Source organism: Oreochromis aureus, linkage group 3 (genome assembly GCF_013358895.1).
Source record: "Oreochromis aureus strain Israel breed Guangdong linkage group 3, ZZ_aureus, whole genome shotgun sequence".
NCBI lineage: Eukaryota > Metazoa > Chordata > Actinopteri > Cichliformes > Cichlidae > Oreochromis > Oreochromis aureus.
In genome coordinates, this window is record NC_052944.1 from 88855693 (window position 1) to 88866134 (window position 10442).

At 43.0% G+C, this 10442-nt stretch overlaps 1 long non-coding RNA gene across 1 annotated transcript; it reads right to left on the bottom strand.

Moving 5' to 3' along the window:
• Window positions 1–323: 323 nt before the first annotated feature.
• LOC120438437 lies at window positions 324–9619 on the bottom strand. The gene is made up of 3 exons (XR_005611899.1): window positions 3522–9619; window positions 3395–3456; window positions 324–3320 (listed from the first exon to the last, which is right to left on the bottom strand). It is a non-coding gene; the product is annotated as an uncharacterized LOC120438437 (long non-coding RNA).
• Window positions 9620–10442: the final 823 nt, after the last annotated feature.

The following is a 10442-nucleotide window of genomic DNA, read 5'->3' on the forward strand; positions in this document are numbered from 1 at the left end:
GCTGATTATACTTGGCCCTAAAATACCTAGAAATATGGTATCTAACCAGATACTTGCTCTGGATGGCATTACCTTGGCCTCTAGTAACACCTGTTGCGAAATCAGTTTTGCCCCGGTTCTTCATTAGTCGAGGGATCCAGAAACGGCACCGGAACTTCAGTAGTTATTTTTACAAAATCTTTATTCATCTTCATTTAAGCATGCACTTCTAGAAGGGAAGACGAGGCCGGTGTCCCTCTGAAACAATCTTCACCCCTTTGTTAGTTCCAGCCAGCTTTATAGAGGCGACCCCATCATAAATCCCCATGTGTGCTGCAAAGTCTGTGTCTGTGTCTATGTGCACGAGCACGTGAATGACTGTGTGTGCGCGTACCCGCGTGTCTATGTGAGTGCTCGTGAGTGACTGTGTGTGCATACCTGGTATGTGCGTGCACGTGAGTGAGTGTGGATATAGGTGTGGGAGTATATCAGTTAAGCACTGTGGGTATGTCTCTTCCTAGGGGGCATAAATACCATCTCCCCTCCAGACCACAGTTATCCAGTTACAAATCTACTTCTAAGCTCACGACACAATCAGGCCTTTATTATATTGAGGGCAGTGTCAGTGTCTCTACAATAATTCTACATTCTATCTTAACACATGTCTAAACTCTAAAATAAGCTAAACATTCCTACAAATCCACCTTTTTATCTGCCCCATGGCAGATAAAACTACACTAAATCTTTCACCATAATGTTTTCATACTGTGACTCCCCATTTCCCAAAAGTGGCAACATGGTGTCTGCCTTTGTATCAGATTCTCCCACAGCACGATTGATGAGTCTTACGAACAAGGCTCTGATACAAGGCACACAACGACACCCACACGTCGCTAATACTGCAGTAAAAACAGACAAAGAAACCATAATTAACATAATGAAACCTTTCCATTGCCCAAAGACAGAGGTCATCCACGCTTCCAACAGGTTATCCACTCCCGAATGCTCATACATCGTGGTGGACAACGTCTTTAGGCCTTCCAGAGTTCGGGTCACAGAGCTGCCTGGAGCTGTGTTATTTAAAATAAAAGTACAATACATATCCCCAAACATCGCGCAAACGCCCCCTTTTTCTCCCAACAACATATCTAACGCCATCCGATTTGTACTGCCATTAAAGATGTTGGACCCAACTGATCAGCAGGCCCTTCAACCGCGTCCCTGGTAAAGTTCGCCAGTCTCATTACATTATAGTGCACATAATTGATACAATCCACATTCTTATTTGGAGTTACTGGAAAGAATGCAGAAATTATGGGAAGCTTTTCAAATCCTTCAGCAATTTGGTCTGCTACCTTAAATTCATTTAGGCACACTCCTAGGAACCCCAATAGCATCTATATATGTTGGTGATCCTATTGTAAGGTCAAACGATCCTGATGACTGTTTAGCCAACACATGACGTCTGCACGTGGCTATCAGTTGAGCGGTGCCGGGCTTAGCCAGCCGCATCCCCTTTTCTCCTACTAAAACGAGAGGTGCACCTATACGTACCATGGCACAGAGACCAAAAGTCCCACTAGGAATTCTAACATACAATCTGTACCCACCACAATAATAATACGAACCAGCACGTGCCCACAGGCCTATTTCAGTGCCGGTGTCTCTTGACAGCTTTCCTCTGACCAGGTACGTAACAGTACACCAATCAGCATTAATCTCCCCGGCCTCATGCTCATGTCTGTCAGGGAAAAACACCGTAGAGTCGAAACACGTGTAGTTGGCTCTTCTCAGTGTGAAAAGACCAAGCACAGTATCATTACCTATTGGTGGAGACAAACTTGCTAACATAGTACAATTACCTTCAGAAGCCGCTTCTCTGGTAAGTCTGAGCATGCACTCAAATCCCCACTGGTCTTCGGGATATAAAGGAGCTGGTTCTGTGAAAAGACGTGGGCGGGCAGGTGCGCACGCCACACAATCTGAAACATTCTGTTCCCTAGCATTTTGGATGAGCCAGTCTAGCCATAAATTGCTCTCACGATAGCCAGTGGCCATTGAAATGAGCTGTTTAGCTTTGAGTCTTGTATAATCTACCTCAAGTATTTGTGAGCCCTATTCTGAAAGTGACAATGGTGGGGGAGGTGTTAATTATTTCAGCCACATCAGGTGCAGAATCTCTAAAGTTAATTTTAACCAGACCGTATGGGTCCTTCCCTAAGACGTCTACTCCTATGAATAAGTACACCACGGATCGAGCGGGCCACACAGTGTCACGCCAACCATTCAGTGAGAGGGTCAACGGGTTCTGCCCAGCTGAGAAGTCCCGCTGAAACCCAAGCTTCTGCCACGTGGTGTCCTTGTACGGGCGCCACGTGCCAGAATACTCCACTATGGTAGACCAGTACTCACACGGGCCCTTCCAATAAGCGTGATAGGGGTAGCCAAGTGTGGCAGCACGAGGTGGAAATAAAGTAAATACTCTTCACAGTTTTAAAAAGACAACGCCACCCTGGGAATTTCACCCAGAGAATACTGGAAGTAACAGTAAATCACCAAAAAGGCACTTAGGTTCGCTATACTCAGTACAGAGACGAGGTTCAATGATAAACAAATTAACAATTTATTAATAATTATTTAAAACACCATATAAAAGCACAATCATAAATATTCATATACAAATATGCTTAAAAAGGTATTCAGAGCTGAGGCTTACCAGTGGAGGGGCAGGGATGCCACACACAAACTAAAAAAGAAAACACACCAAGACACAAGTGCAGCACACTATCACACACACACTCACACTAATAAACTAAACAAGGCAGGTGTGTACACGCAAAGGATCCCACCACCAAGGCACCCTAGTCTCCTCCACGTCGGCGCTCCGCATCTGAATAAAAGAAACAAAGAAAATTTTAATATATCACAACAAACTAATGTGTAGCGCTGGGGGATAACCCAACTGCAGGACCACACTGGTGATCTACAGCTAGAAAAAGGGCCTCCCACCAGTGGCGTAACAAAAATCCAAACTACAAAACAAACAACAGTAAAACAACATACAATCTGGATAAAACTCTAAAATCTGGAGCAAACGGAATCACCGTATTGCTCCAACTTGCCGTCTGCACGACTACAAGTTAACGGTCAATCAATATGCACGCCAGCTGACTCCCATAACCGGCGGGCATATGGCCGCTGTCCACGCCGACGTCCACAGTAAAAGCTGGCAGCAGCAGGAAAAGAAATCTCGCAACGGGAACAGACGGTAAAAGCACAGCAAAGCAAAGCAGCAGCCCTTCAGTTTGCGTAGCTTGGCGCAAAACTAAGGCCCACACTTCCTGCAAAGCATAATAAATAATTACTATAAAAGAACAACAGAAGGCAGAGAGCGTAACAGAAGTTGATTACGTACCAAGTAAGCCGTGTCATAAAACGTAAGCAGAATGGCTCAGAGGAGGCTTCTACAGCTACGACCTACAAACAATAGCTGTTTACCACCAAGCAAAGTAATATATACACTACAATGAGTAAACACCTACCAGCTGCGATGGAGGCTTCAAAAAAGTAACCCGCAACTAATCTCAGCAACACCAACAGGAAGTCAGGTGACCAAAAAGGAGGTCACAGGCAAGCGATCCAGGGACACTCGAATGGCCACTATTTATACTAGCGCCCCCTAATGCGCCAGGCTGAAAGTGGGTTGGACTGAGGGATAACATTCATCCTGCCACACAAGCTTCTGATTATTACACTCTATATCTACCATTGGATTATAACCTACCCAGACATCATATCCCCGCCATGAACTGTTTAAACCTTTACATTTAATGACAGCACAAAGGTCGAATGTATACGAGGTAGTGGACCCTTTAACGTGGTCCAACTCTATACCGCCATAATAATCAAAACACTCATCTGATTTACCTGTTTCACTACGTTTGGTTCGCTTCGCCGTGGCCTGTGATGGTGGAGTCGCCGGAATGGATTCGGGTCTGTCTCTGGGCAATTCACTTATGAGAAAAATCACAGTTACAATAACAACAATTATCACACCTAACACTACTGTTTCTCTCAAATTCCCCCTCACCAGCCTAGAGAAGTTGACATGATATAAATTTAGATAAAAGGCTTGTCTGTTTACATCTCTTCCCATGCTGAAGGCTTCTCTGCAGAGCATCAAATCATTTGTGCTGTTCACAAAATCACAATTCCATCGCTGGACTTCCTCTGCGCTGTCACTTTTGGAGCTTGGCACGCTCTCTCCATCCCTCGATTCTCACGTTCCAACGCTGCTGAAGATTTTAAGGCAGAGCACGTCGTACACCTTAGTTGTCTTCCTCAACGTCGACACTCTTTCATTTTATTTAAAATCTTGCTGTGCAGAGTCTCCTCATGACGATCTCCTGCGTGATGTCTGCTGTGCTGAAGGTGATCTCTGATCCTCCTGAAAACTCTCTCCTGGCCTCAGCTCCCATCTTGTAGACGATCTCCTCAGTCACTCCTTCTCGTCATGGCACCTCACGACATCTACAGATTTAAAAATAACACTCCTCTCCCCACATGGCTTTCACCATGTGTCAACTTCCCAATGAGACATAGAATGTTGCACAGTCTCCCTAAAACAATCTCCAGGGTTTCCCACTTGGAGCAGCCATACTCCAACCTGTAACCCTGTGTAAAAACATCAGTCAGCAAATAAATGTTTAGCTTGTCTAACTCCCAGCTCCACCTGGAGCCTGTATCCTGGAAGACAACGTCTGTTAAATCAAACTTCACATTTTCAACCGACTATAGATCATAAGAATAATAAAGTATTCAGCATAAAAGGCAAGTATCATGTGCAGGTTTTCTCAAATCATCAGATCACTATTATTGCCATAATTTGTCCCAAATCATGAATCATCCCAATTTAGTCCACAATGTAATCGGTGACTTTCCTTAAGTTTATCACTCCACTCATTTTATCACTATGAGCTCAATAGTGGCCAGCTAATGAGCCCCATATTAAACTATTCCATAAACACTGCATCTCTTATTTGTTTTCTCATGTCACTTGTCTGTTTTCTGCTGAATCCTCTACATGCACTCTTAGGAAAACAAACATTAACAGCACAGATGGACAATCTTGGTGGTCAGGCGCAGGTCGACAGGTTCCAGAGATGCTGTAAGAGGTCATAAAGTTAAGCCTGCTGTAAAAGGAATGACACTGATTTCAACACAGGATGTTTCTCACACTATTTTCACTTCTCCCCTGTAATAGTCAACATTTTCCCAAGAACACAGTGTAATAGCATAATCAACATATAGCCTGTAAACACAGTTCCCTTCACTCATAAACCCAGTAATCCTGTAGTAGAAAGAACATTAACCATTAGTGTGTCCTGCTGTAACTCACATAATCAAACACATGATTAACTCTCTGCTGTAGAAAAGAAATGTAAATGTTAACGCTGCGCACAAGCCCATGAATAACACACCTCTAATAGATTGACAAACACAGAAAGTGGCATTTAAAAGGTTAAATCATCACACAACCTAGGATGCTGCTGTCATCTTCCTACTCCTGTAAAAGAAACACACATAAATTCATCCACCCTTTTGTCCTGTCTAGGTGGAGGTTAACCTTGAGTAGTGGTCAAGTCTTATCAGCTATTGTCAGCTTTTACCAGTCAGTCAGTTTTTTTTTCTCTCACTCATTCATTCATTCATTCATTTTTTCTTTGCTGATAGTGGAAATTATCATCGCATTTTCATTTCCACCCACAGCAAAATGACGTCATTTCAAAAAAAAGAACTTTAGATCGGATTATCTCGCTGAATCCTTTTTGGGCAGGGACTCTCATTTTCCAATTGTCCCAAATCAGCGGCTTTCTCCAGAGCCCATTGTAATTTTTGGAGAAACTCACTCGCAACGGTTTTCTCGACGTGTCGTATAGCGCTTTTAATTCCCGTCGTGCAGATCTGCTTAAAGAAAAGAAATTCACAAACAGAAATCAGTGCACTGTCCAAAAAACAAAATAAAAATAAAAATAACAGATAAAACTGAAAAACAAAATTAAATAAAAATACAGAAGCCTGGTCTTAGGACTCATCCCAGAATATTATTTTTCTAATAGGTGAAAACACACCAAATCTAAAACTTGGTGCCATGGTACAGCCTTCCCTATACATCAGAAACAAAAACAAAACAAAAAACAAAAGATCTGCTAGTTTTATTCATTTAAACTCTGGCTGCAGGATTCTGTTCATCCCTGTTATCCTGTTCCCCAAAATAATACTAATTCAGTCGTCTATGTATCACTTCTCAACCCACTCAATAAACCAGACAGGATGATGGTAACAGTATTGCCTACTTAAAATTGTGTTTGATCCTAATGAGCTTCATTGCGTGTGTGTGTGTTAGTCGGGTTAATACATTTTCTATTTCTGTGTGTCCTTTTATGTACCTTCCCCCTTTTTTCTGAAACAAAACTCTGTTCACTCCAAATTTTGTTTCAGAAACATCTAAATGAAAATCTCTATCATACTCAGGCACAGCTAAACCCCAAATGCTTGCAGGTTACCATTGGCAACCACGCTGTGTGTTATTAACCCCTTCTACAAATATCCTCTTTTGATGTGTAACACTTTATGTATGATTTTGTATTCTCTGTAGTGCATATCATGTGCATGTGTGGTGTTGCCTTTCCATTTTCTCTAACAGTACTCTTGCATACCTCAGTGCTTGTCTTCCTCCCCCTTTTGTGGTGGTCTGGACACTTTGTCAATCCTCCACTTCAAGGCAGTCGTTTGTCTCCCCAGATTCCTTAACCCAATTTGATTCCCCACACTAAAACAGCCTTCCTCTGTCCTCACCTGCTCCTCTCTCTCCATTCTTCTCTCCCACTTTGCAGTCCAATGACAGTCAGTTCTCTTCAGTTTTGTCCCATGTTTGCTCCCACGGTCTCTTCCATTGCCATCTTGCTCCAAACACAGCAAGTGTCAAACTCCAACAATCTTCTCAAAGGTCCTTCACACACAGTGAAGTTGCAGCTTGCTGGAAACGCATCTCCATTCATCCAATCAAGATGATGGATCTTCTCTTTCTGATGCCGTTTGCCCAAAGTGCTGCTGGACCTCTCTGCTCAGGTCTCTGGTATTGTCTCTCAGACTGCTGTCCACTGTTGATGTTCATCCTCATGCTTCTGGTAGTGCACTCTGTGTCTTCAGGGAGAGATTAGCTTCCTTGGAGCTTGCTTTTTCAGGATGAGGACGGGAAGCTGCAAAACAATTCAGCCAAAAATGCTGGCTGGGTGTTTCTTTTTTTATTTCTAATGATCTTAACCTATAACTTTCTTCCGACTGCCGCCCGTTGAGAATTGATCCAGGTCCGTTCCCCACCTGTAATCGACAGACTGAGAGACTTTCATTATTCACTGTGACTGGATATGTTTTCATCACTCCTAAAGCAACACATCTCCGCTTATTTTGTTTTGAACTCTACTGACTTTAAACCCCAACAATGAAATTTTATTTGTTCTTAACCACAAACACAAAAAACTTCTTGATGTTGTTGTTAATTATTTTCACCCACAATACTCCAAATTATGTTTTCTTTCTTTCAGCAGGGGAAGAAGATGACCTGTAGTGTCACTGCTTCACCCAATTGGAGACAATTTCCCATTCACGCTTCCACACTTTTTATTTTTCTTTGTTTTCATTATTTTCTTTCTCTTTTTTCTCTTTTCTTTTACCCCATTGTTTCACACGCACACATTAACCTGTTAACTCACTCCTCCAACCTCATTTTCCTTTCAGCCCAACAGCTCTCATACAATCAGCAAACAAATTCTCCATTCATCCTTGAGTACTTGGTCACCTTTAAATGTCACTGTTAATTTTATCAATTTATTTATCATTACTTTAACGCTAATCCACTGTTTAGTTTTTCTTTAGTTACTTTAGTTCATTTTCTCCTATTTGATCACTTTGATTTCTTAACTATCATTATTTCACAGAAAATCAACAAATCTACTTTTTCTCCCTCTTTTGTCATCAAGGAATTCACACACACACACAGGCTGGTCACTCGCCCCCACCTTTCTTTCTCTCTCACTCACACACACACATTTTACTCCTCCTTTGTTCCACCTGTGACCCCGCCCCTCGAGGCTGGCTCACACACACCTCATGCTTCTCGCAGTCCCATTCAAACTTTCTGCGAGACACCTTCTCTGCTGACACAGGACAACGCCCTGATCAGCACAAAGAGCGGGTGCCGTCCGCTCTTGTACACCTCAAGCTAACTAGGACAATTAGGCTCATGATCTTCCGATCGCGCCACATTTGCCTCACGAATTATTCAAACTGCGCCACGGACTGGATACCGCAGTTTCTCTTCCCCATAAAAAATAAAACCAAATTAAACCCCCCAATTGACTTCACAGTTTGCAACAATTCGCGACACGGCCTCCTGCCGCGATTTCTGCACACCACAAACACACACTTTTAGACCCAAATTATTTTTGTTACTTTAATTGACTCCCGTACTTCAAACGAGACGCCGACTCTAACGGCGCTTTCCACACACACAACGCAATTTACTAACGCTGCAGTCAGTGGGGTGAGCCAAGCCGTCGTGCTTTCACTAACGAAGCAACTTGCCCCCACTCTCATGCAGGTTATCAACCGCGACTAGGATCCAACACCTAGCTTTAGTTATTTAAGGCGTCCCCGGTCCCCTAGGTAACCACCCTGGATCTCCTGTCCCACAGGTCCTATCCCCGCGTCCGAGAATAGGTGGGGCAACCAAGCCCGGAACACACACAGCCCTAAGCTGGCGACGAGGCCTTCCAGCCCCGCTTTCTAACTAATAGTAACACAGGTGTCCTGCTTTAACGCACGGAGGACGGATCACACACCGCCACTTTTTCCTAATACTAAGACGGATCACACACCGCCACTAAAACGGATCAAACACCGTTTCTTTTAACTACTGAGTGAAATTACACTGAGATACGCTCAACTTGGCGAACAGATAATTTAGACTTTAAACAATATGCACGGTTCGAAAATAAACAGGTCGTGCTTACCTTTTAATCATGTGAGCTAGCTCTCTGTTCGCCTCGTTTCACGATCTCAGCTCTGCCAATTCATCCTCTCTGGGCCACGAGCGAATCCCAGGGTTTCGGCAACAAAACTGTTGCGAAATCAGTTTTGCCCCGGTTCTTCATTCGTCGAGGGATCCAGAAACGGCACCGGAACTTCAGTAGTTATTTTTACAAAATCTTTATTCATCTTTATTCATCTTCATTTAAGCATGCACTTCTAGAAGGGAAGACGAGGCCGGTGTCCCTCTAAAACAATCTTCACCCCTTTGTTAGTTCCACCCAGCTTTATAGGAGCGACCCCATCATAGATCCCCATGTGTGCTGCAAACTCTGTGTCTGTGTCTATGTGCACGAGCACGTGAATGACTGTGTGTGCGCGTACCCGCGTGTCTATGTGAGTGCTCGTGAGTGACTGTGTGTGCATACCTGGTATGTGCGTGCACGTGAGTGAGTGTGGATATAGGTGTGGGAGTATATCAGTTAAGCACTGTGGGTATGTCTCTTCCTAGGGGCCATAAATACCATCTCCCCTCCAGACCACAGTTATCCAGTTACAAATCTACTTCTAAGCTCACGACACAGTCAGGCCTTTATTATATTGAGGGCAGTGTCAGTGTCTCTACAATAATTCTACATTCTATCTTAACACATGTCTAAACTCTAAAATAAGCTAAACATTCCTACACACCTTGGAGTAATATTTGACCAGGACATTAAACAAATATTTAGGGCTGTGTGATGAACCAAGTTGAAAAAGCAGAAGGAGTCACAAGAATTATTAGAAAAACAAAGTTTTCATTCATTTAACCCAAATATTATATTTATAAAAGTAATTAATGTTAAGCTCATAAAAAATGTCAAAGAAACAAAACTGAACTCAGGCAAAGAACTGCAAACTTAACAAACCAAATGACTGCACAAAAAAATATAACTGACCTAAACAAACATAACTGACCTAAACATGAAATGGCACAGAAGGGTAAATATATTGTCTGATCAGACCACTATGACACACGAGGAGTTTTTCCTTTCCAGTCACCTTTCTCACTCACTATGTGTTAACAGACCTCTCTGCATCGAATCATATCTGTTATTAATCTCTGTCTCTCTTCCACAGCATGTCTTTATCCTGTTTTCCTTCTCTCACCCCAACCGGTCGCAGCAGATGGCCCCGCCCCTCCCTGAGCCTGGTTCTGCTGGAGGTTTCTTCCTGTTAAAGGGAGTTTTCCTTCCCACTGTCGCCAAAGTGCTTGCTCATAGGGGGTCATATGATTGTTGGGTTTTTCTCTGTATCTATTATTGTACGATCTACTGTACAATATAAAGCACCTTGAGGTGACTTTTGTTGTGATTTGATATATAAATAAAATT